Consider the following 26,935-nt stretch of genomic DNA (forward strand, 5'->3'; position numbering starts at 1 on the left):
TGCCTATGAACGTGGCCAAGAGCGGCTTTTTAAAGCGCCAGCAAAACATATGAGATTTCCGAAATCTCCTGCATGCGCTTGTTTTTTTTCTGACTGAATTTCAGAATTGTAACACTTTTAAAATCTGCAGCGTGTCACTTCTTTCAGTGTGTTTTCACCTGTAGAAAGCAATGAAAGAATATAAGAAAGAAAGCTGCAGATATTGCAATGGTATTTTTCGCTGCAATTTTTTAAGTGATTTTGGTGAATTAAACTATTAGGTCTCGGTCGCACGTTCAGTATTTGGTCAGTATTCCACATCAGTATTTGTAATGCAGAAACAGCAGTGGAACAATCAGAGGAAAAGTATAATAGAAACAAGTCAACACTTCTGGATTTCTCACCCTCCTGGTTTTGACTTGCACATAATGATGTGAAATACTGACCGAATACTCAACGTGTGAACGTGGCCTTAAACATACTGTAGACAAAGCAAACATCCTCACTTTAAAAAAAGCTGAAAAAAGTGTAAAGAACACAAGAAACAAGCTGAAAAACAGGTGTTTGGAACACAACATTTTTACTTGGCAGTAAAAATTCAGAACCGGTTTTGGCTACTGAAAAAAATGCATGTGAACATAGCCATTGCGTTTCAGAGTAAGACTATCTGTGGTGTTTAGTGTTGAGCATTCCGATACTGCAAATATCGGGTATCGGCCGATATTCGCTGTATCAGAATTCCGATACCGAGTACCAATATTTTTACAATATCGGATACCGGAATCGGAAGTTCCCATAATGCAATGAGCCAGTGCTGTGGCTGTTATTGGCTGCTGAAATGATGTCATCATGATGCGCGGTCTGTGCACATCATGATGCGCGGTCTGTGCGGGCCTGTCGGGGGTCTGTGCGGGCTGCCGGGGGTCTATGCGGGGCTGCTGGGGGTCTGTGCGGGCCTGCCGGGGGTCTATGCGGGGCTGCCGGGGGTCTATGTGGGGCTGCCGGGGGTCTGTGCGGGCCTGCCGGGGGTCTGTGCGGGCCTTGCCGGGGGTTGTGTGTGTGTGCAGGCATCGTCCGATGGGACTACAAGTCCCATAGGGCTATGCCGGCTACAATGACAGTGACTGACACATTAGCCAATGATGGGACAGTAGTAGTCCCATCATCCGGCTACTGTGTTGAATGTAAAAAAAAAAAAAAAAAACATACATACTACATACATACTACATTCACACAACATACATACATACATACTACATATATACTACATTCATACAACATACATACATACTACATACATACTACATTCATACAACATACATACATACTACATACATACTACATATACACTACATTCATACTACATATATACTACATTCATACAACATACATACATACTACATACATAATACATTCATACAACATACACACTACATATATACTACATTCATACAACATACATACAGTATATACATACTACATTCATACAACATACATACTACATATATACTACATTCATACAGCATACATACTACATACAATACATTCATAGATTCATACAATACATACATATAGACATACAGTACATATAACAGAGTACCTACTCACCATAACTTGTCACTTTGTCCCCCGAAGCCAGTGTCATCTCACTGTAAAAATATTAAAATAACAAACAATCGATATACTCCCTGATCCGCAGAAATCCACGAGTGTCCCACGACGATCTCCTGCACTGCATCACTGAGAGGTTACTATAGTTCACTGGTCTCACTTTATGGCAAAAGCTGCATGGGAACTTTCTCACACAGTAATGCCAAAATGAGACTAGGGACTATTTTTTTTACAGTGGCGGAGGAATACAGTGCGGAAGGATAATTACCTCCTGTCATTGTATTATGGGGCCCCTAGAGAGAGGTGGCATCAGCTGATGCTGCTGTTCTCCACGGGAGATCGTCGTGGAACACTCGTGGATTTCTGCGGATCAGGGAGTATATCGGTTGTTTGTTATTTTAATATTTTTTAAAGATGACACTGGCTTCGGGGAACAAAGTGACAAGTGATGTGAGTATGTACTCTATGTTATATGTACTGTATGTCTATATTTATGTATTGCATGAATGTATTATATGTAGTATGTCTGTTGTATGTCTGTAGCATGTTTTATGTATGTTGTATGTATGTTGTATGTATGTAGTATGTATGTAGTATGTATGTATGTATGTTGTATGAATGTAGTATATAAGTATGTATGTTGTATGAATGTAGTATATATGTATTATGTATGTTGTATGAATGTATGTTGTATGAATGTAGTATATATGTAGTATGTATGTTGTATGAATGAAGTACATATGTAGTATGTATGTTGTATGAATGTAGTATGTATGTAGTATGTATCTATGTATGCTGTATGAATGTAGTATGTATGTAGTATGTATGTATGTTGTATGAATGTTGTATATATGTAGTATGTATGTAGTATGTATGGTTTTTTTTCTACATTCAACACATTAGCCGGATGATGGGACTACTACTGTCCCATCATAGGCTAATGTGTCAATCACTGTCATTGTAGCAGGCATAGCCCGATGGGACTTGTAGTCCCATCGGACGATGCCTGCACACACACACAACCACCGGCAGGCCCGCACAGACCCCCGGCAGGCCCGTACAGACCCCCAGCAGGCCCGCACAGACCCCCGGCAGCCCGCACAGACCCCTGGCAGACCGCACAGACCCCCGGCAGGCCCGCCCAGACCCCCGGCAGGCCCGCACAGACCCCCGAGAGGCCCGCACAGACCCCACCCGCACACACAGACACGCACAGTGTCCGCCCACGCACCGCCCACACTCTTCCCCCCTCCCAAACTGGATGTGCAAGGAAAGAAAGGGTTTTTTTTAATTCCATTATTTCTGCCCCATTGACTTGCATGGGACTTCCGGTATCAGAATCGGCGATACCCGATACTTTTTGGGTATCGGTCTGATCCAATCCAATCCGATATTTCTCAATATCGGAAAGTATCGCTCAACACCAGTGGTGTTACATAGGACTGCAGGTGACATCTACTACATTATCTGTTCTCAGAGAGTTATCACTGCTATCTCTGGTGTTACATAGGATGAGGTCACAGTCATGTGACTGGTCACATGAGCCGGGGAGGGCTTCTGCTCTGGAGTGTGCTGTGCATAGAGGGAATTGTATGGCAATCGGTACACAGCCCCTTCTGAAATGACAGGTGGGTGTGGCAGCTGATTTGCAGTGCGGGGAAAACTACAATCCCATAGGTGGGAGTGTCAAAATCGGGACTGTCCTGCTGGATCCAGGATGGTTGGGAGCCCTGCTGTGTTAAAAAAAAATTAACAGGGGGTTGGGGGACAACTCTTGTCTTGGGGATTGGGCTCCCCAGTCTTTTCTGACCCTAGTAACGCTCCTGTGTAATGCTAATAGTGGCAGACCCATTGGCCAATATAAGGCCCCTGAATATGGGGGCCACAGTGCCAGCACTGGCTCCAGGCCCCTCTGCCAACTGTATCCGCATCATGCTCATGTAATGTAACCTAAATGTATGATTTTACAATGTTAGCATTTGGGGCCCCACTACTTTTGCCTAGGGCCCCACTTTGTCTAAAACCGGCCCTGTTCATAAATGTGCTTGGTCCCTGTCCACCTTGCTCACTGGAAGCTCTGCTGGTTGAGACTTTTTCCTCCCAGAAGTATACGCTTGCTGGAATGTCATTTTAAAGTACAACTCTATATCTTTTACACTATCATCCCTCTGTGTTGTGCTTACTAACAGTAACATTTCACATTCACTTTCAGATGTATAGTAAATCAGCTCCGAGGAGTGGGGAAGAAAGTGGCTCACCCTAAACCCTCCCTGACTTCCATAAACTGTTTTAAAAGACCCCAGACGAGTGACCGCTCTTCTAACGGCCATTGCTCCATGGACATGACTGGAGTGGAGTAGAAGTGGCAGTGACGGTCCCTCATGAACGGGAGCAGAATCATTAAGCGCAGACCGGAGATGAGCTCACCAGCAGATATAGGGAGTTCCCGCACTATCAGCCGGCATTCTCCTCACCCCAGCCTAGCAACAACTGAGCTCCGCTCATGCAAGCGCTGCTCTAGCTGTCAGGAGAACGGGTGACTTATATCCTGAGTGACAGCTTCCTGTGTTGTGGATCAGAAGGCCCTTGTGGGGTCAGGAAGTAAACTTCTCTCCATTTAATCAAGTAGTCAGCTAGCTAATTGTAGAAACCCTTTAATTGAAGAAGATGGCTAAAAGAAAAAAGATGAGGAGTATCATACTTTTCAGCAGAAATGGACAGAGGAATTCGCTTTTGTGGAGAGAGCAGATTCTGCAGTGTGTCTAATATGCAATGATAAAATTGCATCGATGAAACGGTTAAATATAAAGCGGCACTTTGACACACGCCATACTACTAGCGATGAGTGAGTATACTCGCTGCTCAGGTTTTCCCGATCATGCTCGGGTGTCCGAGTATTGTGACGTGCTCAGAGATTTTAGTTTGTGTCCATGCAGCTGCATGATTTGCGGCTGCTGGCCATCCTGAATACATGTGAGGATTCCCTAACAAACAGGCATTCCTCACATGTATTCAGCCTGTCCAGCAACCACAAATCATGCAGCTGCATGGACACAAACTAAATCTCCGAGCTAATACTCGGAGATCAACTGAGCATGCTCGGGAAAACCCGAGCATAGAGTATACTCGCTTTCACTACATACTACAGTTGCATCAAAATATCCTGCGGGGGACAGCAGGAAAAAAGCATGTCAAGAGCTACTGTGCAGAGTGAAAGCTAATCAGCAGAAACTTCATGTTTGGACCCAGCAAGGTGACTGGAATTCGGCTAGCTTTGCTGATGCTTTCGCAATTGTGAGAAATCAAACACTAATCACAGATGTGGAGTATGCCAAAACACTCATGCTTGATGTTGCCAATGAACTTTTTGATGACTTTTTGGATAAAGACAAGATAATCAAGCAAATAAAAGACAAGCCTCTGTAGGCAAGAACTGTTCAAGATCGTACCATCATGATGGCAAATCAAATTGAGGCAACACAAGTGAAGGACATAAATGCAGCACCATTCTTTTCTCTCGCTTTGGATGAGTCAGACGTAAGCCATTTATCCCAGTTCAGCGTGATGGTAAGGTATGCTAGCGGTGACACACTATGTGAGCAAAGTCTTGCTGTTTTGCCTTTGAAAGGGACAACAAGAGGGGGGGGATTTATTCAAGTCTTTCACTGAATTCGCTTTAGAAAAAAAATCTACCAATGGATAAACTTGTTTCGGTGTGTACTGATGGTGCTCCATACATGGTGGGGAAAAATAAGGATTCGTAGCGCTTCTTTGTGAACATGAAAACAGACCTATCCTAAGTTTTCACTGCACCCTACATCAGGAGGCGCTTTGTGTTCAGATGTGTGGCGAGCAGCTTGGTGAGGGGATGTCGCTGGTCATTCAAGTGATCAACTTTATTGTTGCCTGAGCTTTAAATGATCGCCAGTTTAAAACACTGCTGGATGAAGCTGGGAATAATTATTCTGCACTGCAATTCAAGAGGGAAGGTGCTCAGCCGTTTTGCGACTTGTCTGAGCGAAATCCGAACTTTTCTTGAAATGAAAAACGTTGAGCATCCTGAGTTAGCTAACACTGAGTGGCTCCTGAAGTTCTACTATCTCGTGGACATGACTGAACAAATGAACCAGCGCAATGTGAAAATGCAAGGCGTTGAAAATACAGTCTTATCCCTTCGACAAGCAGCGTATGCATTTGAAAACTAGCTAGAACTCTTCATTGCCGACGTTGAAACAGGTCGTTTACTAGACTTTGAAAAACTGGAAGAGTTTAAAGATTCATGCACAGCAAGTGACCCTGCTCAACACCTTGATCTTCAGCAGCTAGGGGGCTTCACATCTAATCTCCTGCAGTTATTCAAAGCACGTTTTGGAGAATTACGTGAGCGCACTCGTCTTTGTAAGCTCATCACCCATCCACATGAGTGTGCAGTGGACAGCTCCGACCTGAGTTACATCCCGGGTGCCTCCGTCAGAGATTTTGAGCTACAAGCTGCTGACCTGAAGGCTTCAGACATGTGGGTGAACAAGTTCCAGTCACTGAATGAAGATTTAGAAAGACTTGCACGACAGAAAGCAGAGTTGGCGAGCAAACACAAGTGGAGAGAAATGAAAAAACTTCAACCCGCAGACCAGCTGATTGTCAAAACTTGGAACGCGCTTCCCATCCCATACCATGCACTGCAGCGTGTGAGTATTACTGTACTGACAAAGTTTGGCTCTACGTATGCATGTGAACAGTCTGTCTCGCATCTAAAGAACATTAAGACCAACCTATGATCATGTTTAACGGAAAAAGTCTCAACACCTGCATGAAGCTTAACCTCACCGCATATCAACCAGACTACAAAGCCATCAGCAAAATCATGCAGCACGAGAAGTCACATTAATGGTAGAAAGTACTTTATTCATCATTGGTTAGCGACAGCATAACAACGTTATTAAAAAGAATTCAGACTTATTGTACTTTAAAAGTTTTGGTCTTACATAAAATACACACATTTACTTGTATTAGTTTTAAACATATTGCATGGCTCTCACGGAATTACATTTTAAAATATGTGGCGTTCATGGTTCCCTCAGCCAAAAAGGTTCCCGACCCCTGGCCTAGGATGTACCGAAGGCTCCATCAGCACCATCCTTGTACTCCTATTAAGCTCAGCCTTCATCAAAAATGATATATTTCACAAAATATAGCAGTATATAGTACAAGCAACCAAATGATTGCACATTGAAGCCCCCTCCTGGGACAAAAAAATATGTAAAATTTAAGAATATATTAAAAAGAAAAAATAAAACATTGAATACAAAAATATAAAGATTAAAAATAAAATTTGCATGGTCGCATCTCCCTTTGCAAAAATGTAATTAAATCATTGCATTAATCTTAGAACAATGAAAATTGCAATTTGGAATGCAAAAAGAAAAAAAGAAAAATAACCCTCGCACAATTCCAGCAATGGAAAAATAGAACAGTTAGGGGTCTCAGAAAATGGGAACCAATTTTGTTTGCAAAGTTTTCAGTTTTTCTTAATCATTAAATAAATATTATTATTATTATTGAAAAAAAACTATGTTTAAATGTTGTATTGAAGCAATTGTGCAAACCCAAACTCTAACCCTGCAGGATTAGCATCGTAAAAAAGAAAATCCCAGAAACTCCTGACGATACGTGAGACGGGCAGCCATCTGCAGGCAGCGGGATTAGTGCAGGGCAGGATCGCTGCAGGAATAAGCCTACACAATTTGCCACTGAAAACTCAGAATTGATATACGGTAATTTATTAAAGCAATGATATAATTTATTATATCAATGCCAAGTTTTGGGTGTGAAGAGGATTGGATCCTCCTTGAACACAAGCGTGCTGGATCCACACCCTTGCTGCCAGAAGAAGATGCCACAGATGCAGCTTTTGACTTGTTCTCCTTAATCTTTGCATACATTTCTTCATTTTATTCTGTAAATCTTCTGTGGTTTTCTGACAGTAGATGTGGGCATGAGGTTAGCAATTACTGGTAAATGAACTATCTTAAAGTGTTGGAGCTTCTCCTGTCAACTCTCACATAACCACATCAGGTATGAAAAAGAAAGAATAAACCGAGGTGACAGAGAAAATGAATACGTTTCACCGCAGCTGTGGGGAGTAGATATATACTAAGTTACTTCTCGAACCACTTATCACCCTCAGGATCACAGTCTTGTCATTCATGTCATAGACAATTGCACAATTATTGGATCCTAGACGCTCCGCCAGTAAGCCGGAAAAATATAAGTATAAAATGCAATAAAAGAAATTCAAAGCACTCTCTAAAAGGAAAAAAGACTTCTGTCTATTTGCAGACAGCTGTTTCAGGATTTGTCATCAGTGCAATGTTAGAGACATGTTGGCCAAGTGAGACGTCTTTGATGAAGGTTGCAAGGAGTACAGTTTCTCCTTAAGGAAAATTACATATTGAGTGTAATAGGCAATGCCATGCTCCCTGGGAAATAAAATATACACAGCCAACCAGGTTCCATTATTGCTCTGATGAGGGGTAAAACCCAGAAACAACTGTCAGCAGATTGAGTCTCCTAAACATATTTTGGTGTTCACCTATATGGGAAACTTTTCCGCTTGGCAAATCAAGAAGTGCCATGTGTTCCATAAACTGCAAATGCCAGGGAATAAAAGTGACATCACAATGACTATTTTCTTGTGTCCAATTATCTCACGCTGTATCCATGTAGGAGACACATGACAGAGGAAGAACAAGCGTCACATTCACAAGTGTCAGGGACACATTCCTATATTAGGTGTATCATTTACATTACCAGTTAAGACATGAAATAAAAAATCTCCAACACCTAATTACGATATTTACAAAATGGCAGCAAAGTGACCTGAATAAACTGCTAACGTCCTACAAGCAAAGCGCCTCGTGTGCATCGGAATAAACATTAGAAACATCTTTAAGATATAAAAATGATAAAACATCAAATCCAGATATCGCGAAAAGCTCCTGCTTGAAGTCGCATACTGGATTCTGTAGTGTGAACAGCTGCCAATGCATATAAAAGACTAAAAAGAATAATCAATAATTGCAGATTTCATTGAGAATTTCTTGGATGACTCCGGGATGAAAATCCCACAAATCTCTCTTTGGAGGAGTTTAATATTTCAATGTTCATTTCCGCAGTATACATTGTTTTAAATCAAACACTTTGTGGCTATCTTTTAAAAGAAAGAAGAAAAAGAAAGTACCCCGCCACCATGGTCTCACCATTTTTTGTTGTTTTTCTCTTCCGCTTTTTAATTATTCTTTTTTTCTGCATACCATAAGGTCTAATCGCTGATGTATGTTCAGAGAACCAAATCATGCACTTTATAGTCCGGCTGACCTAAGCCATGCCACATGGACTGCCTAACATATAAATGACCCCTTGACTATCGCAAATATTAAAACCACTTCTTAAAGGGATAGCGTATACTATTGTCGGGTGACACAGCTCTTCCCCTTTAAGAATTAATGAACAATCATGGCAGACTAAAGCATAGAAATGTCTCCCTTTACTGTGTCTGGAAGCTGAATATGTAGACTAAGCAGGGTGCAACACATGGAACGGTCACAGATCTGCCCCATCATTATGACCACCATGTAACACCGACAAATCCGCTCTCAACGGTGAATTCCCTTTGTGAATTCCCTAAGAGGGACTTTGTCATGCAGGAGCACTGGGTGTGGAATAGAGCTGGAGTGACGGAGGTTTCAGATCTACTATAGCCTTTAAGCCTCATTTGCATTTTAATTCAGAGACTGATTTATTAGTAATGGAGAATCAGACAGGACATGTAAAGATATTGCTGGACACGTCTTTAAAGCTGCAACATGTGCATATAAATAATTTAGGGGGTGGTGAAATTTGGCAGACAGACTGCAGGTCATCGACGCCAAAGCAAAAGCCAATGCAGCTTTGTTGTTTCTGTAACTACAATTCATGATCTATTTCTGCAATGATCCACAGCGGCTCTCCCAGATCGGATCATTGGGTGCATGTCGGACATGACGACTCAACTGCACAACTAAGTGCATCAAAATATGTTTAGAGATCTATAGAGATGACCGGATCTACCAAGATGGAAATTTGCAAGACTTCCATCCAGTAAAATTTGATTTGCAGGACATATATTTTTGATGCAATGTGAATGAGCCCTGAGTGTGGTTAAAAAAAAAATTGGATTATTATGGTCCGAGGTCTCCTGACCCAAAAGAGGATAAACAAAATAAAATCCAAATATCAGACTCACCTTGTCCTGCATCTGTGACCGCAGCTCTGCGCCAGTCTTTGGCTGCCTCCCTAAGCACCCGGTCTCCTCCTCAATCTTTGGTGATGCTTCTGGCACAGACTAGGTTCCGACACATTTTGTGTCAGCAGAATGTACACTGATTCCTAGTCGGTGCCATAAGCGCCCATGAAAAGGAGACTGCAGCCGCAGTGTGCGCAGAAGTGATACCAGAGGATCATGTATGCACAATAATACATTTTAAACTGAAAAACACTTGAACCATGACCACAAGTCATAATGACAACAGAAAGCACACCGCTACAAGTATCAACTCAAGAGACAACAGAAAAATGTATTCGAACATAGCACCCTAATTCTCTCTTTGTGCCTATGCCTGAGGCTGGCAGGAAATTATTCTACAGGTTCAGTCTGATGAAAAAGCTTCTAGTATTTTTTCCCTGATCGCTCCTGGAGGAAACGTTAATTCTTCAGGCCGATGTTTTATTATCAATGTGACAAATGATCCATTTCATAACAATCAGCGATGAATGAATGCTTATCATACTCCAGGTGCAATAATTAATATTTACCTTTTGTTTAGCAAGATAGAAAGAAGCAAAAAACAAGCGAGACATAAACTCCATAAACTTGTGTCCAGTTATCTCACATTGTATCCATGCAGGAGACATAGGACGGAGGAAGAACAAGCTAGCATCCACAAGTGTCAGAGACACATTCCTAGATTAGGTGTCTCATTCATATTAACACTTAAGAAATCAAATCAAAAATCTCCAACACCTAATTTACAAAATGGCAACAAAGTGACCTGAATAAACCCCTCACATCCTACAAGCAAAGCGCCTCGTGCGCATCGGAATAAATGTTAGAAATCTTTCAAAACATCAAATCCAGATATGGCAAAAAGCTCCTCCATAAAAGCACATACTGAATTCTGTGGTGTGAACAGCTTCCAATGCATAGAAAATACTAAAAGAAGTAATAAATAATTGCAGATTTCATTCATAATGCTTTGAAAACGACTCCAGGATGAAAATCCCCCAAATCTTTCTATGGAGGAGTTTAATATTTCATTGTCAGGTACTTGCTCCAGTATACATCATTTTAAATCAAACACTTTGTGAACACATTAAAAAAGAAAAACAAGTGCCCGGCCGCCATGGTCTCACCTTGTCGTTGGCACGAATTGGCCAAATTATGTGCTAAGGATCTCTATTCTTTCCTATTATCTAGAGCAGTAATGCAAATCATATTTCATGTTTGCTATAGAGCTACAAGGTGCAACTTTATCTGTTTGTCATGTATAGAGGTGGCTACTCTTAGTTTGCACCTGTACACACTAGCCTTCTGTTTGGAAGTGACAGTCAGTCTTCTGTTATTTGTTCAATGCACATTCTGATGATACAAAATGTGTCGGCGCCCAGTTTGCACTGGAAACACCACCAGAGACCAAGGAGGAGACCGGTTGCTTAGGGAAGGCACCTTTAAGGGAATGCAACTTGAATGAGCCCTGATTTGTGAAAAAAAATCTGTATATTATGGTCCGAAGTCTCCTGGCCAGAAGGCACAATCAATGGACCAGCAAGAGTATAAACAAAAAAAAAATCTAAAATATTGGACTCGCCCCTCATCTGTAACTGCAACGGTTTCCTCTTCATTTTTTGATGATGCTTCTTGTGCATTTTATGCTTTCAGAATGTGCGTTGAGTCCTAGCCGATGCAGGAAGCGCCCACGATGAGTGAAGAGGAGACTGGAGCAAGAGTGTGCGCCATAGGGAAACATTGGAGGAATGGCAGAGATGAAGGGTTCAATCAGTGGCGGACACAGACAGATAAGGGTCTCTGAGCAGGAACCATATTTGGGCCCTTTGCAGTCCAATAACTCCTCATAATGAACAATTCTCCACACCTTGGAGAAGGATGTGGCCCCCCCTTGCTTCTTGGGCCCTTGTGCGTCTGGACAGGTTGCACCATTGGTCCCGTCTACCAAATTGGCAGCTGGCTCGATACCATTTTGCTAGAATCGAACTACCGAAAATTTGTATTCTCTGGAAGTCGTGATTTTTGTAAAATTCTAAACAAATTGTATTAGTTGAATCCATCGGCTCAGGATTACAGATCTAGAGAAGTCTCCTAGTGAACAAAGAGCTATCATGCACTCACTAGTGATAGTTACGGAGTGAGGCTTATGCACATGCGGAACAGGGTGGCAGTGATACGGGGGGCTCATCTGATAAGTACATCGGATATGGAAGAAAGGTGAAAAGACAACCTAGGATCATACATTGCATCATACCTTGTGTGGGGGGCACCGCTGGAGCCTTCTGGGGGGTAAAGACGTCATAATGAAGACCTAAAAGCAAACAGGTGTAGGATAAATATCGCATAATACTGTATATCTATTTGTATATTGTATCTATCTGTATATTATATTTATCTGTCCGTAGATAGACGTAGACGTCTGTAGGTTGTAATCTGGATTATCTATGAAGGCAATGTGCCTGTTTTAAGGGTCTGATCGGGGCAATGTATTTGTTTCAATAGCTCTTAAAGCCCCCCATACACATTAGACTTAAATAAGCCCCCCTATGAAAGTGATTATCTTAATATATTGTACTCATCATATTATACAGCACTGTACACTTACAATTGCTCTTTTTGCCTTTCTACCCTGTTCATTCATCTTTCCATTAGGTCTATGACATCAGGTGATTAAAAGTTGAATCCTGCTAAGGTCTATGTAGATACAGGAAGTCTATTTTTCCAGCATGAGTCATCATTAGAACTACAATTCTACATCCTTGGCAGGGGGCAGGAGCGGATCAGGAGGTGAGGAGGCGCTGGAGCCAGAGACTTTGCAGTGATTTAAAATTGTTGTTCTAATGATGACTCTGAGCCAAAACAGATCAGCAGGATGACTCTGAGCCAAAACAGATCAGCAGTGGCATATAGTTAATAGTGGTAGGGCCCATGAGTTATGGGGGCCAGAGCTAGTTTCAGTGCCAGGCCTGCTCCCCCCAAAAGCATACTTTTATCCGTGTCAGCATCTTGCATGCAGATACAGTTCAAGGCATTGAGGGAACAGGGAGGCATCAGCTCCCTCTTCTGTCTTTCACCCTGTGTGTTTGAGCAGAGGGAAGGATGTCATCACTACATCGCACCTGCTGTGCCGAGTTGTGAAGAGCTGCAAAACGCACACTGCAGAGACAAGAGCAACCGGGGAATAAAGGGAGGCAGTATCTTTTTGTTGTTTGTTTTAGTCAATGAGTACTTTGTGGGGCCATCATACTGTTTGGAGGGCTATGTGGAGGGCCATCCTACTGTTTGGAGGGCTATGTGGAGGGCCATCATACTGTTTGGAGGGCTATGTGGAGGGCCATCATACTGTTTGGAGGGCTATGTGGAGGGCTATCATACTATTTGGAGGGCTACGTTTGGGGTCATCATAGTACTTAGAAAGCTATGTGAAGGCCATCATACTGCTTGGAGGGCTATGTGGAAGGTCATCATACTTTTTGGAGGGCTATGCGGAGGGTCATCATAGTGTTTGGAGGGCTATGTGGAAGGTCATCATACTTTTTGGAGGGCTATGTTTGGGCCCATCATACTGCTTGGAAGACTATGTGGAGGGCCATCATACTGTTTGAAGGGATGTGTGTGTGCAAATTATCCTGCTTGCAGGGTTGTGTGTTAAGGAAAATTATGCTATTTTAAGGGCTATTTGGGGGTGAATTAAACTATTTGTAGAGCTATGAGAGTGCCATCATACTATTAGGATGGCAATGTTGGGGCCATTGTACTATTTGGAAGGCTATCTGGAGACTATGTGAGCGCCATTATACTGTACTATTTGGAGGGCTTTGGGAGGTCCATTTTACTATTTAGAGGGCTATAGAAGAGCAATCATACTATTTGGAGGGTTATGTGGAGGGCCATCATACTGTTTGGAGGGCTGTGTGGTGACAAGTATACTATTTTGAGAGTTAGTGGGGGCTATTATAATATGTGTGGGCTATTACAATGTTTTGAGAGGCCATCATATTGAGTGAAGGGGCTATTGTGTGACAGGTTGTTAGGGCCATTATACTGCATGGAGAGCCATCATTCTCTATGGATGACTGTGTTGTGGACGGTCACTGTGGAGGTATCATACTTTGCAGGGTGGGGGTAGTGTAGGGTCATCAAACTATGCATATAGAGGGTACGGTATAGGAATTCACTGTCGGGGTATCATTCAGTTTTTGGGGGGCTCTTTTGTTGGCATCATAGTTTATCCATGTATCTTAGCGCATGGAAACACTAAGGGGCCTCACTAGGGGCAAAAATTACTTTGTAAGGGCTGCAAAGTTGTGAAGTATGTTCTTCTGTGACCCCGAAGGATATGAATTTTTTTTGGGGGAGGGGAATTTATGATTTCTTCTATGAGGACCCCCGATTTCTATGAATGCCCCCTGGGCTATGCTTGATATAAATAAGTCTATTCACTGATATTTGCATTCAGCTAAAAACTAATACTTCTTACAGTTGATGGGTTGTTAGAATTGTATCTCATGTAGGTAATTCTCTGGAGAAAAATACAGCAGCTCAAACCTCTTTGAGAAGTCCCTTGTGTTACAATGTATCAATGCCAGAAACGTATCATTCTAGAGTCAAGGCTGCAGTGCTTACCTCTCAGATGTTTGGATTGAATGGATTTTTTTCCTCGGAACAAGGGGTTAGTTGAAACAATTGGAGACATAGCCAATTTAGATCCACTTGATCAAAATTGGCAATACCAGTCTGTACGTCCATGAGAGAAAAGTAAAATGGACCACACTCTTATGACATCCAAGTGCAGCCAAATTTTCATGGACAGACGGAAAGGAGAAGGTGGAAAAACTTTTTTTCTCTACGTCTGATACCACCTAGTCTGATCAGCACAATCGGGCTGTTTTTGTAGATGGGGAGTAAAAAGTCCGGTTGTGTGACCCCAGCTATACAATCTGGTTTTTACGTTTTTCATTACCCTTAACATTTTTAGTTTCTATCTCAGACACTGCACTTTCTTCAATATCAAAAAAATCAATAAGATCCCACAATGCTTCCGATTCCTCAGCTACAAGGATTACAAAACAAATCGAATTTGTTTAGAATTTACCCAAAATTTGCCAATTCTAGCAAATACAAATTTTTGTGATATGAATTCATGTAAATCCAACGAAATGGCAGTCATCCGGTCACCATTTTTCTAAAAATCTCAATGACTAGGAAGGGTTTTAAACAAAAAATTATTTAGCCTCCTCTGGCTTCCTAGGCTCCCGTTCTCTTCACTCCTGGCACAGGCTTGACCTTGCCACGTTCTGACATCATGACATGTAACGCCCCAAGTGATGTTGGATGTCAAAAGAAGACCGGTGCTATAATAAAGTGGGGGTCTGACTAGTCAGCGAAGGACTGACTGGGTGCCGCCGCAACAGAAGGGACAGGTGGTGGGCTAGCAGAGTATGATATTTTACTGTTTTTAACTCCTCCACAGCTCCATTATTCTTTCAGGTCAGGAAACCTTGGAGAATAAGAATTTGCCTTTTATTGGAAATTGGGGCTCATATAATTTGTATCAAATAAATTCAATGTGAATTTCCTGAGAAAAACTTTATAAAAATTTTAAATTTTGGCAATTTTTTGCTCAACTGTAATAAAATTACTATACAGTTTAAAGCCTGATGGACTCAGATGACCTAAAAGGTTTCCCTCAGATTTGCTACCCTGTCTGTCTTCGGTCCCACATTAGCTGTCATTATATAATGTGTCTGTCTCGACGTGTTATGAGAATCCACCTGAAAGCAATGGAGATGAAAGGTGCAAGTCGCAGATTGACATTTTCAAGCAGGAAAGTTTTGCTGGAGGCGACACATGTAACAACAAGTTAATCATTGTGGTCACGTTCATTTGAAGTACAAGAGGCTTTTGTAGGATTTGCAGTGACATCCAGAGATGACACTAAGGTGCCAGCTTCACCTTCTAGAAGTGTTCTGTATTCTGATCTTTTTTTTCTTTTCATCCTTTCCTTCCACACTACTCTATAACTTTCTTTTTTCTCTTCCTTCCCTTGGATCTAGTGGGTAACATTTCTCCTTGTGGAGAGTGACAAGCAAAGCCTGGCTTATGAATCTCCTCATTCCAACATGCCAGGCTTGGCTTGTCACTCTCCCCAAAGAGAAATGTTACCTCTTACCTAGCCAAATCAGATCTCATACTTTGCACTGATGAGGGGCAATAACACTGTGTCTGCAAATTGATATACTGGTTTGGCTTTTATCCTAAGCCATATTGTCATATTGCAAGGGTCGTTAAAGAGTCGATATTGCAAGGCTCGTTAAAGTGTTGATATTGCCTTTTAGAATCGCTGCTAGAGTTCTAGTCCTCCTCACTCCATGCAAATGTTTCACTCTGGACGCAAAGAGATATTCACGCAGTCCGTTTTCTCAGAGGTAGTAATTCTGACCCTGAATCGCTGGAAAAATAATCCGCAGATTTTGTCTTCTACATTTTCAATTAAAACATTCTTCTCTTCTTCCTACAAAGCGACCAGTGAAAATGTCCATCTGAAAATCAGCTCTCCTATCTGTCTATTATGTAATTTTGCTTTGAGTCAACTCTGAAACTTGCTGTCCATCAAGCAAATTCTACAATAATGTGGTGCACTTTCTGATCTACATACAATCAACTAGTGGCGTAACTTGAAGCTTGGGGGCCTCAACGTAAAATCTCCAACAAGCCCCCAATTATCCCAGGTTTTTTATAGAATTAGTCTGTTCTTATGAGCCAATGGAACCTTTTTGGGCCCCCTAGGATCCATGGCCCGGGTGCAGTTGCAAACCCTTCACCTATCATTATGCCCTATTGTCAGATTTATGCACCTAAAAAAAAAATCCTCTATGTGAGCACTGCCTGGCAAAAGACTTGGGCCGATCGAATTGTGTGACTCCAGTCCATCAGTCAGGTCAGTAGTCTCTGGTCAGCAGATGGGAAGCCCTTACAATTCTGAATCCCCAGCGTGGATTTTGTTTAGCCAGGCCGGCACCATGCTATCCGTGCATCACGCTATCAATTATTATGACATTGAACCAGCCCAGCTAATCAAAATAAAATTCTGAAAGGTAAGAGCTTTGCCAGTCCCCGGGCAGCCTGCGGATTCCGCACAAAGAAGTGACATGCTGCAGATTTGAATCCGCAGCAAATCTGCGCAAAAAATCTGCAACATGTGCACAGCGTTTTTCAATTTGGCTTCACTTTAATGCTACTGTACACCGCAGCAGAATCTGCTGCAGATCCGCAACGTGTGCCCAGACCCTAATGCATCTAAGCACTTTATAACTTCACACAATAGGGACGTCTCATTTTTTAATACTTTTGCTATTGAGCACGTTGTTAAACACCCACATGGAGGCAATAGGTAGAGACATTTGCGCGACAGAGAAGCCCTGTGGATTCTTCTCTTGGACACACGAGTGCCCATGGGGTTGAATCTTAAAAAGGAGTTCATGTTATATTATTGATTGATTGTATTTATTTCATGATTTTTTCATATGTGTTTTTATATTCTTTGTTGTTTTTTCTTTGCATTTTTTGTCTGTTTATTGTATGAATTACTCACTAATGATTAACACCTGTGTGTGGGATGTTTATGTTCATCTCTCAGGCATGGGAGACATTCTGAGAAGTCATGCTGGAACATGAAGGGTGAGCTGAACTAACCTACTGTGCCAGGAAGGGTGCATACCCGACTGCTCATGAAAAGTCCATGTGGGAATAAGTAACGCCTGTAATGATAAGATAATAAGGGGACCTGGTTCGTGTTGATGGGAGTCAATATATGTGTAGTAAAAGGCTACTTACAAGAGTAGGGTAGCTTTCAATAAATCTTGGGTCCCAATAGGTATTTTATACCGGTATACACTCGACTCCCCTGGTGCATATTATAATATACTTTATTGCATCACTAGCTGAAGAGCCTGGCACTGCCCAGGCATAGTAACTAACTGTGGTTAGTTATAACAAATTATAATTATCCTCCATCCCAATAGATAAATACTAATAGTGATTTAGACAATAATTGTATAATATTATTATAGGAGGTGGTATTACCACAGTCTAGGGTTTTTCTTAATATTGCTACCTTAACTGAACAGTAACCTCATATATACCTGTTAATCCTACTGCTATACAATATATCTATTGAATTTCACTTTATTAGTCATATCCACCTGTTAAAACTATTGCTATAAGGTATATCTACTGTCTTATTGTTCACCTGCATACTATTACAATAGGAGGTAGTCTTTGACATAAAATATACCATTCACAGAGCTCAGACATACTGTACATTGCTGTGGCTCTCCCACAAATTTCACAGATATTATATTAACTTGAAACAGTAGTGTACTAGTAACATTGCAGATCACCTACAACCATATAGTGACTTTATTAATCACTTTACTAAGCCATTTGCTGTATAACATATCTACTGACTTATTTGACTCTCGTTTGACAAAATGGCGTCAGGGAGCCAAACGTTTAAAGGGCAAACCATTAGAAAGCAAAAAACGTGGGGTACCAAAAAAGCAAGGAAATTCAGCGACTCATCTGACCTAGTCAGTCCTCCTAAATCCAGGTATCCAAAAAAGAGAATAGAGGAAAAACATAATTCCTCACTAAAAACCCCAAATGCATGTCACGGAAAAATGACACAAGGGAAAGTGATACAAAAGGGACTTGCTCCCTGAATTTCATACTACTCAGAAGCAGGCTCAGACTGGCCCATAGGGTAACAGGGGAATTCCCCCGGTGGGCCCCTGTGCAATGTGGGCCCCAAACCCCACTGTATGGGCAGTACTTGGCATAATTCACTTGATTCCCTCTGTACAGAAAAAAGCAGCATCTTATTATTCATTAACTAAACTATTCAGTTTATTATTATTATATAGAGATATGGGTAAATTTTAGAAGGAGGGAAGTTTAATATTTGTATGCAGGTGAAAAGTGGGCCCCCCCAATGTCAATGTTACTGGTGGGCCCTTAGCACCCCAGTCCGACACTGCTCAGATGCCTAACTTGGTCACTGATAGTAGCGATGGGCTTGCTGACACTCATATAACACAAGAAGATTCTATGGATCTGTCTCAATCTAACAAATGAAAAAATTTTGAGAGGGGGACAGGAGTAGAGGTACATCTGCCCTTGACTCGGATAGTACATTGGAGGAATTTCCTTTCAATGGCAGTCCAAATAAGCATCGCCAAAAAAAAAGGCTGCCCAGGAGCTCTGCTCTCTGTGGTTCCTACATTAGATACGATCAACTATGAAACATTTTTTACCTCGGTCAAGCAAGTGTCTAAAGGTATTCTTGCCAACTTTTGTAAATCATTAAAAGATTCCATCACGCTGGGTTTCGAGACACAAAGAAACCTTATACAAGAAGTCAGTGATAGATTTGAGATTAATGAGAACAAAATTACAAAGTTGGAAAGCAGAACGGAGACACTTGCACAACAAAGCTTAGACTTGAGAGATGAAGCTACAGTACATTCTTGAAATCTAAACTAACGGACCTGGAAGACAGGAGCCGTCGGAACAACCTTAAACTCAGAGGGATTCCAGAAAACATATTGCAAGACGACCTTTCTGATTATGCTAAAGCCCACTTTAAAAACGCACTCCCCTCAATACCAGACATACAACTGACCATAGCCAGAATCCACAGGCTGCCGCGTCCAAAGGGTATTCCCCCAGATAAACCTAGGGATACCATTTTGCGATTGCTCTTCTTTGAGACAAAAGGAAAAATATTAAAATATTTAAGAGAGAAACATGCTTTCCCAGCTCCATACGACCATATTAAAGTATACTCTGACTTTTCCAAAAACACGATGGAAGCCAGAAAATCGTTCAGGGAAATTACTACTAAGTTGAGAGATTTAGACATCGCATATAGGTGGGGATTTCCCACCAGAATTATAGTTTGGTATAAAGGCAAGTATGTCCCGCTGTTTAGTGTGGAAGACGGTCTGGATTTTATAGCCTTTCTCCAAAGGGACCTTAAAGACAAAGGTTGATCTGTTACATTAATGTTTCTTTGAGGCCTCTCTTTGGAAACATTATCCTATTAATATTAAAGAGTTATTGACAGTTTTGATAGAACAGTGGTTGGTCATGTGGGACCTTGCCACTTTTTTCTTTTCCCCGATTTCAGGAGATAACCACTATAGGTGGTTCCCTCCAGGAGATCTCCTCTGAGTTGTAGTTACTTCTTTCTTTTGTTTCTTTTGTTTTTTCTTTATACTTCCAGACTTCCTCATGTTTTAAATCCTAGAGTAAAGGCCCCGTCTCACGTAGCGAGATCGCTGAAGCGTCACCGAGTTTGTGACACAACAGTGACCTCGCCAGCGATCTCGCTATGTGTGAAACGTAGCGGCGACCAGGCCCCCACTGCGATGTCGCTGATCGTGCTCGAATGTCCTGGGCCAGGAAACTTATTACAATGTCTTAGTTAGGTGGTACTATACGCCAACAAGATTAGCCCACATTAGTCACGACACTTCATGTTTGTGTTGGAGAGGTTGTAATCTACCAGGAAATCTATATTACATTTTTTGAGCTGTCCTAAGCTGAAAATTCTATGGTCAAATGTTACAGAACATGTGGAGCTTTTATCACAAGTTAAAATCGATGTCACTCCCCAGATGGCACTCTTGTCCTTGAACATGGAGCATATAGATGCATCAATAAAGTATGCTATGATACATATGTTTATAGCTGTAAAAAATATGATTGCTCTTTGGTGGAAGAAACCTGATGTGAGTCTTTTCTCGGACATTGTTGACGCATTACGCTCACATCATTTAATAACAATGCTTTGAATAAATATCACCTTAAATGGGCTATTTGGAACTCTATATTTATGTAAAATTGTTCTTGCTCTAAGAATAATGCTTTTATATGCTTTGAGTCTGGATTGAGCTTTATGTTTTTTCCTCTGTATCATAGAATCATAGAATCATAGAATCGTAGAGTTGGAAGGGACCTCCTGGGCCATCTGGTCCAACCCCCTGCTCAAAGCAGGATTCGCTAAATCATCCCAGTCAGATGTCTGTCCAGCCTCTGTTTGAAGACTTCCATTGAAGGAGAACTCACCACTTCTCGTGGCAGCCTGTTCCACTCATTGATCACTCTAAATGTCAAAAAGTTTTTTCTAATATCTAATCTGTGTCTCCTCCCATTCAGTTTCATCCCATTGCTTCTAGTCTTTCCTTGTGCAAATGAGAATAAAGTTGATCCTTCTACAATGTGACAGCCCTTTAGATATTTGTAGACAGCAATTAAGTCTCCTCTCAGTCTTCTCTTTTGAAAACTAAACATTCCCAAATCCTGCAACCTTTCCTCATAAGACAGGTTTTGCAGACCGGTCACCATTCTGGTCGCTCTTTTCTGAACTTGCTCCAGTTTGTTGATGTCTTTTTTAAAATATGGTGCCCAAAACTGGACACAATATTCCAGATGAGGTCTGACCAAAGAGGAGTAGAGGGAAATAATGACTTCACGTGATCTAGACTGTATGCTTCTGTTAATACATCCTAGAACTGCATTTGCCTTTTTTGCTGCTGCATCACACTGTTGACTCATATTCAGTCTGTGATCTATTAGTATACCCAAGTCTTTTTCACATGTGCTGTCACTTAGCCCTATTCCTCCCATTCTATATATGCTTTTTTCATTTTTATTGCCCAGATGTAGTACTTTGCATTTCTCCCTGTTAAAAAACATTCTGTTAGTTACTGCCCACTTCTCCAGTTTATTTAAATCTTTTTGAATCCTCTCTCTCTCTTCTCTAGTATTAGCTATCCCTCCTAGCTTTGTGTCATCAGCAAATTTAATCAGTTTACCCTCAATTCCTTCATCTAAATCGTTGATAAAGATGTTGAACAATACAGGGCCCAGGACAGAGCCCTGTGGTACCCCACTTGAGACATTCTTCCAACTGGATGTGCAGCCATTTACGACCACTCTTTGGGTCCGATCACTAAGCCAGCTATGAATCCACCTAACAGTTGCCTTGTCCATTCCATACTTAGTCATTTTTTCAATAAGGATTGTATGAGAGACTTTGTCAAATGCTTTGCTGAAGTCAAGATATACTATATCTACAGCATTTCCTTGATCCACCCAATCAGTGATACCGTCATAGAAGGAAATTAAGTTAGTCTGACATGACTTATTAGTTACAAACCCATGCTGACTCTGTTTGATCACTTCATTCTTATCCAGGTATTGACTTACATGTTGTTTAATAATTTGTTCAAAGATCTTTCCTGGTATAGAAGTCAGACTCACCGGCCTATAGTTGCCTGGGTCCACCTTCTTCCCCTTTTTGAAGATAGGAACAACATTTGCTCTTCTCCAGTCTTCTGGCACTTCTCCTGTTCTCCAAGAATTTTCAAAGATTATGGAGAGTGGTTCAGAAATTTCTTCTGCTATCTCCTTCAGTACTCTGGGGTGTAATTCATCTGGACCTGGAGACTTGAATTCATTTAGGTTAGCTAAGTGTTTCCTCACTATCTTTCTGTTTATAGATATCCTGGATTCTTCTATTCCCTTAATAGGACAGTGAAGAACAGTTGATGTTACATTTCCTTTCTGAGAGAAAACAGATGCAAAATAGGAATTTAAAAGTTCAGCCTTCTCAACATCCTGTCTTACCATTTCATCATTTTCATCCTGTAAAAATCCTATAGCATCTTTGACTTTTCTTTTACTTTTGACATATCCCCAAAATCCTTTATTATTGCTTTTGACATCTCTTGCAAGCCTCAATTCATTTTCAGAGTGGAGCGCTCTATTTTTTATTTCCCTCCTTCCCCTTTGTTACCCCTTCTTTCCCCTATATATATTATATAAAAATATAATAAAAATATTTGAAAAGAAAATGGTCTAGTGGTGACCGAAACGTTTATTTTGACTGCAATAAATTCTAAATTTCATCACATCTCAAGTTGAGTGCCAAATTTTATTTATTAAAAGTAAAAGAAGTCATGATTGTAACCAGAGTAATAGAGAGTGTAAAAATGAACGTAATAAGAGATGTGTTTTGTCCTTTCGGCACAATTTAATGTTTTTAGAAGAATCTTACATATTGATACATTGAAGGTTCTCGAGATCTTGAAGACATGGCTGCTAATAAACTTCTTAACTCTGGTGCTCAAGGAACCTACGTGACCAACTTGTTCATAGCAAGATTGACTAACATCATGATTCGGCAACCACACATATGGTTCCTGAACTTTGCTTCATTCTTAGAGATTGTTACTTTAGAATTTAATGATAAAAATAACTTTCTTTCCTACTAAGGTTCTTTCATCCGGCAATGGTTTCAAGTTCTATTTACATAAGTGTATATTTGATCCTTTGTAATGTTCGCTTGTTAAATGACTACATAAGTGCGCTCACGAGTCACTTGACATGAAACATCTGTTTTGCCAATCATTACAGGATAATCCGCTCCAGCCGGTGCAATATAAAGTGTCTGATATTCTTAATATAGTGCATGTGATTGGGGGAATTCTGTGACCTTTTCTTATTGCAAAAATTATATGATGTGTATGCTAGATTTTCCTGAAAGATGAATAGGTGGGCCCATCATTCTAAATATTTTATGAAAAATGGGATCCGCCTTTAGCATGAAAAACACAAACACTGAACCATAGAAAAAGACATGCTATAATGGAGATCACCAAGACTATAATATGGTACAACAATACAAAAGTTTTTATTGGAATACTCAAACAGACCAAATTTTAAAACATTTAAAAACCAAATGGTTCTGTGGTTTAGTGTATGCTAGATTTTATCGCACTGAGCTCGTATATTGCACCGCTTCGTGGTCGATGGACTTGATTTTCACCTGTCTATTTGACTCATCGAAGCATTGAGGTGACAATTCTTGTCTCATATGACTGCTACCCAGGGACTAACTGTGTCAAAAATCTAACTTTGTTCATATGGCCGTTTTTTAATGAATCTGTTCCTTTAAAAGCCACTTCAAGAACTCTTGGAAAATTCTTCACATTTATTTCTAAGAAAAATGCACTTTTTTCTGTTCCTTACTTCTTACCGGTATGTTTTTTTTTCTTGATATCCCTTAAGACATTTGGAAAAATGCATGGTTTAAACAAATAAATAAAAAAATATAAGGGCATCCTATTTTTTTTTTTATGAGGATTCAGAAGGAAATCTTTCCAAACAAATCACTGTCCAATCAAAAGTTTGCAAAAAATTCATTCAGGAAAAATTTTTTAAAAACCCTCAAACTTGTAAGCTATTTTTTTTTTTGCAAGCTTTGAATTGACCAATGCCTAGTTTGGAGCAAATACCATCAGAATCTATTTGAAATAACCTTTTTTCTCTTGATGAGCCACTTTTAAAAAGCTCTTTAAGCAAATGAACCCTCAAAAAAAATACTAATGAATGTTTTTTTAGGTATCCAAGAAGTATCATTTCTCCTTGCGGAAAATGACATGCTAAGCATGCCGAGATTGTCTCTGAAGAGACCTTTTTTTTTTTTTTTTAGGAGGATTCTAGAGTGCATCTGCTGAAAAATTGACAAGATTTGAGGGAGTTGGAGAAGAATTCTACCATCCAGTTAAGGGATTAATCCCCAAGCAGATTCAGAACAGTTTAACAACTTGAATAAGAAGTATTACTTTTTAGGAGCTCGTGGTCCTGACCCGTGGGGCGTCAGATGCTGGATTTGTCTCTATACCTGGGGGATGATATTATTAGCTCACACCGAGCTCTTTGATGTAAATTGACACATTTTCAAAACATGAAACAAGCACAACATATAACTACTGTATTACCAGTTATTTTTGCTACTTCTTTGTATATTCATTTCACAAGGGACAGATATTTGTAGCCCCTATAATCAGTAGACGACTGCTCTCGTTATCAGTTTCCTTCTTGCAGTTTCAACCAATAACACTTTCTAAACAGATAGTAATTTTCTTCTGAATCATTTTGCTTCCTCTTTTCACAAGTTATCTAGATAGTTAGACAACATACAGCGGAGATAGACAGTTTTTGATTTCTCGAAAATCGTCCAGATTTGTGAATAAATTTGACTTAGCATCACATTAGGTTTTCACACAATTCCTAAAAGTAGATAAAGAGCCAAATTAATGAAACAAATCAAAAATAGTAGACTGACTTTTTTAACCCCTTCACTACCAAGGGTGGTTTGCACATTAACTCCCGGGCCAATTTTTACAATTCTGACCACTGTCCCTTTATGAGGTAATAACTCTGGAATGCTTCCATGGATCCCGGTGATTCTGACAATGTTTTCTCGCGACATATTGTACTTCATGATAGTGGTAAAATTTCATTCAAATAACTTGCGTTTATTTGTGAAAAAAACGGAAATTTGGCGAAAATTTTTAAAATTTCGCAATATTCCAAATTTGAATTTTTATGCCCTTTAATCACAGAGATATGGCACACAAAAAACTTGATAAGTAACATTTCCCACATGTTTACTTTACATCAGCACAATTTTGGAACCAAAATTTTTTTTTGTTAGGAAGTTATAAGGGTTAAAAATTGACCAGCGATTTCTCATTTTTGCAACACCATTTTATTTTTACGGACCACATCACATTTGAAGCCACTTTGCGGTGTGCATTTGATAGAAAATACCCAAAAGTGACACCATTCTAAAAACTGCACCCCTTAAGGTGCTCAAAACCACATACAAGAAGTTTATTTACCCTTTAGGTGCGTCACAGGAATTTTTGAATATTTAAAAAAAAATTAACATTTAACTTTTTTTCACAAAAAAAATACTTCAGGTTCAATTTTTTTATTTTACCAAGGGTAACAGGAGAAATTGGACTGCAAAAGTTATTGTGCAATTTGTCCTGAGTACGCTGATACCCGATATGTGGGGGGGAATCACTGTTTCGGTGCATGGCAGAGCTCAGAAGGGAAGGAGCACCGTTTGACTTTTTCAATGCAAAAGTGGCTGGAATTCAGATCGGACGCCATGTCGCGTTTGGAGAGCCCCTGATGTGCCTAAACAGTGGAAACCCCCGACAATTGACCACATTTTGGAAACTAGACCCCCCAAGGAACTTATCTAGATATGTGGTGAGAACTTTGAACCCACAAGGGCTTCACAGAAGTTTATAACATACAGCGGTACAATTAAAAAAATCATATTTTTTCCACAAAAATGATCTTTTCACCCCCAATTTTTATTTTCCCAAGGGTAACAGGACCCTAAAAGTTATTGTGCAATTTGTCTTGAGTACGCTGATACCCCACATGTTGGGGTAAACCACTATTTGGGCGCAAGGCAGAGCTCAGAAGGGAAAGAGCGCCATTTGACTTTTTGGCTGGAATTGAGATCGGACACCATGTCATGATTGGAAAACCCCTGATGTACCAAAACAATGGAAACCCCCCACAAATGACACCATTTTGGAAACTAGACCCCCCAAGGAACTTATCAAGATGTGTGGTAAGAACTTTGAACCCACAAGGGCTTCACAGAAGTTTATAACGTACAGCAGTACAATTAAAAAATGATCTTTTCACCCCCAATTTTCATTTTACCAAGGGTAACAGGACCCTAAAAGTTATTGTGCAATTGTCCTGAGTATGCTGATACCCCATATGTGGGAGAAAACTACTGTATGGGCACATGTCGGGGCTCGGAAGGGAAGTAGTGACGTTTTGGAATGCAGACTTTGATGGAATGGTCTGCGGGTGTCATGTTGCTTTTGGAGAGCCCCTGATGTACCTAAACAGTGAAAACTCCCCACAAGTGACCCCATTTTGGAAACTAGACCCCCTAAGGAACTTATCTAGATGTGTGGTGAGCACTTTGAACCCCCAAGGGCTTCACAGAAGTTTATAATGCCCGGGCGCGAAAATAAAAAAATCATTTTTTTTGCACAAAAATGATATTTTTCCTAAGGGTAACAGGAGAAATTTGACCCCAAAAGTTGTTTTGCAATTTGTCCTGAGTAGGCT

At 40.6% G+C, this 26,935-nt stretch overlaps 1 long non-coding RNA gene across 2 annotated transcripts in view; it reads right to left on the minus strand.

The window, feature by feature from the left end:
• LOC141085230 (uncharacterized) overlaps positions 1-26,935 on the minus strand; it is a 386,172-nt gene that overhangs the window by 261,553 nt on the left and 97,684 nt on the right. For both annotated transcript variants that reach the window (XR_012231236.1, XR_012231235.1), the window contains exon 2: positions 12,168-12,224. This is a non-coding gene — a long non-coding RNA (uncharacterized lncRNA). The remainder of the gene's footprint in view (positions 1-12,167; positions 12,225-26,935) is intronic.

This window comes from Dendrobates tinctorius, unplaced genomic scaffold, assembly GCF_039654945.1.
Source record: "Dendrobates tinctorius isolate UK_male_01 unplaced genomic scaffold, ASM3965494v1 ptg000028l, whole genome shotgun sequence".
In the NCBI taxonomy this organism is placed as follows: domain Eukaryota; kingdom Metazoa; phylum Chordata; class Amphibia; order Anura; family Dendrobatidae; genus Dendrobates; species Dendrobates tinctorius.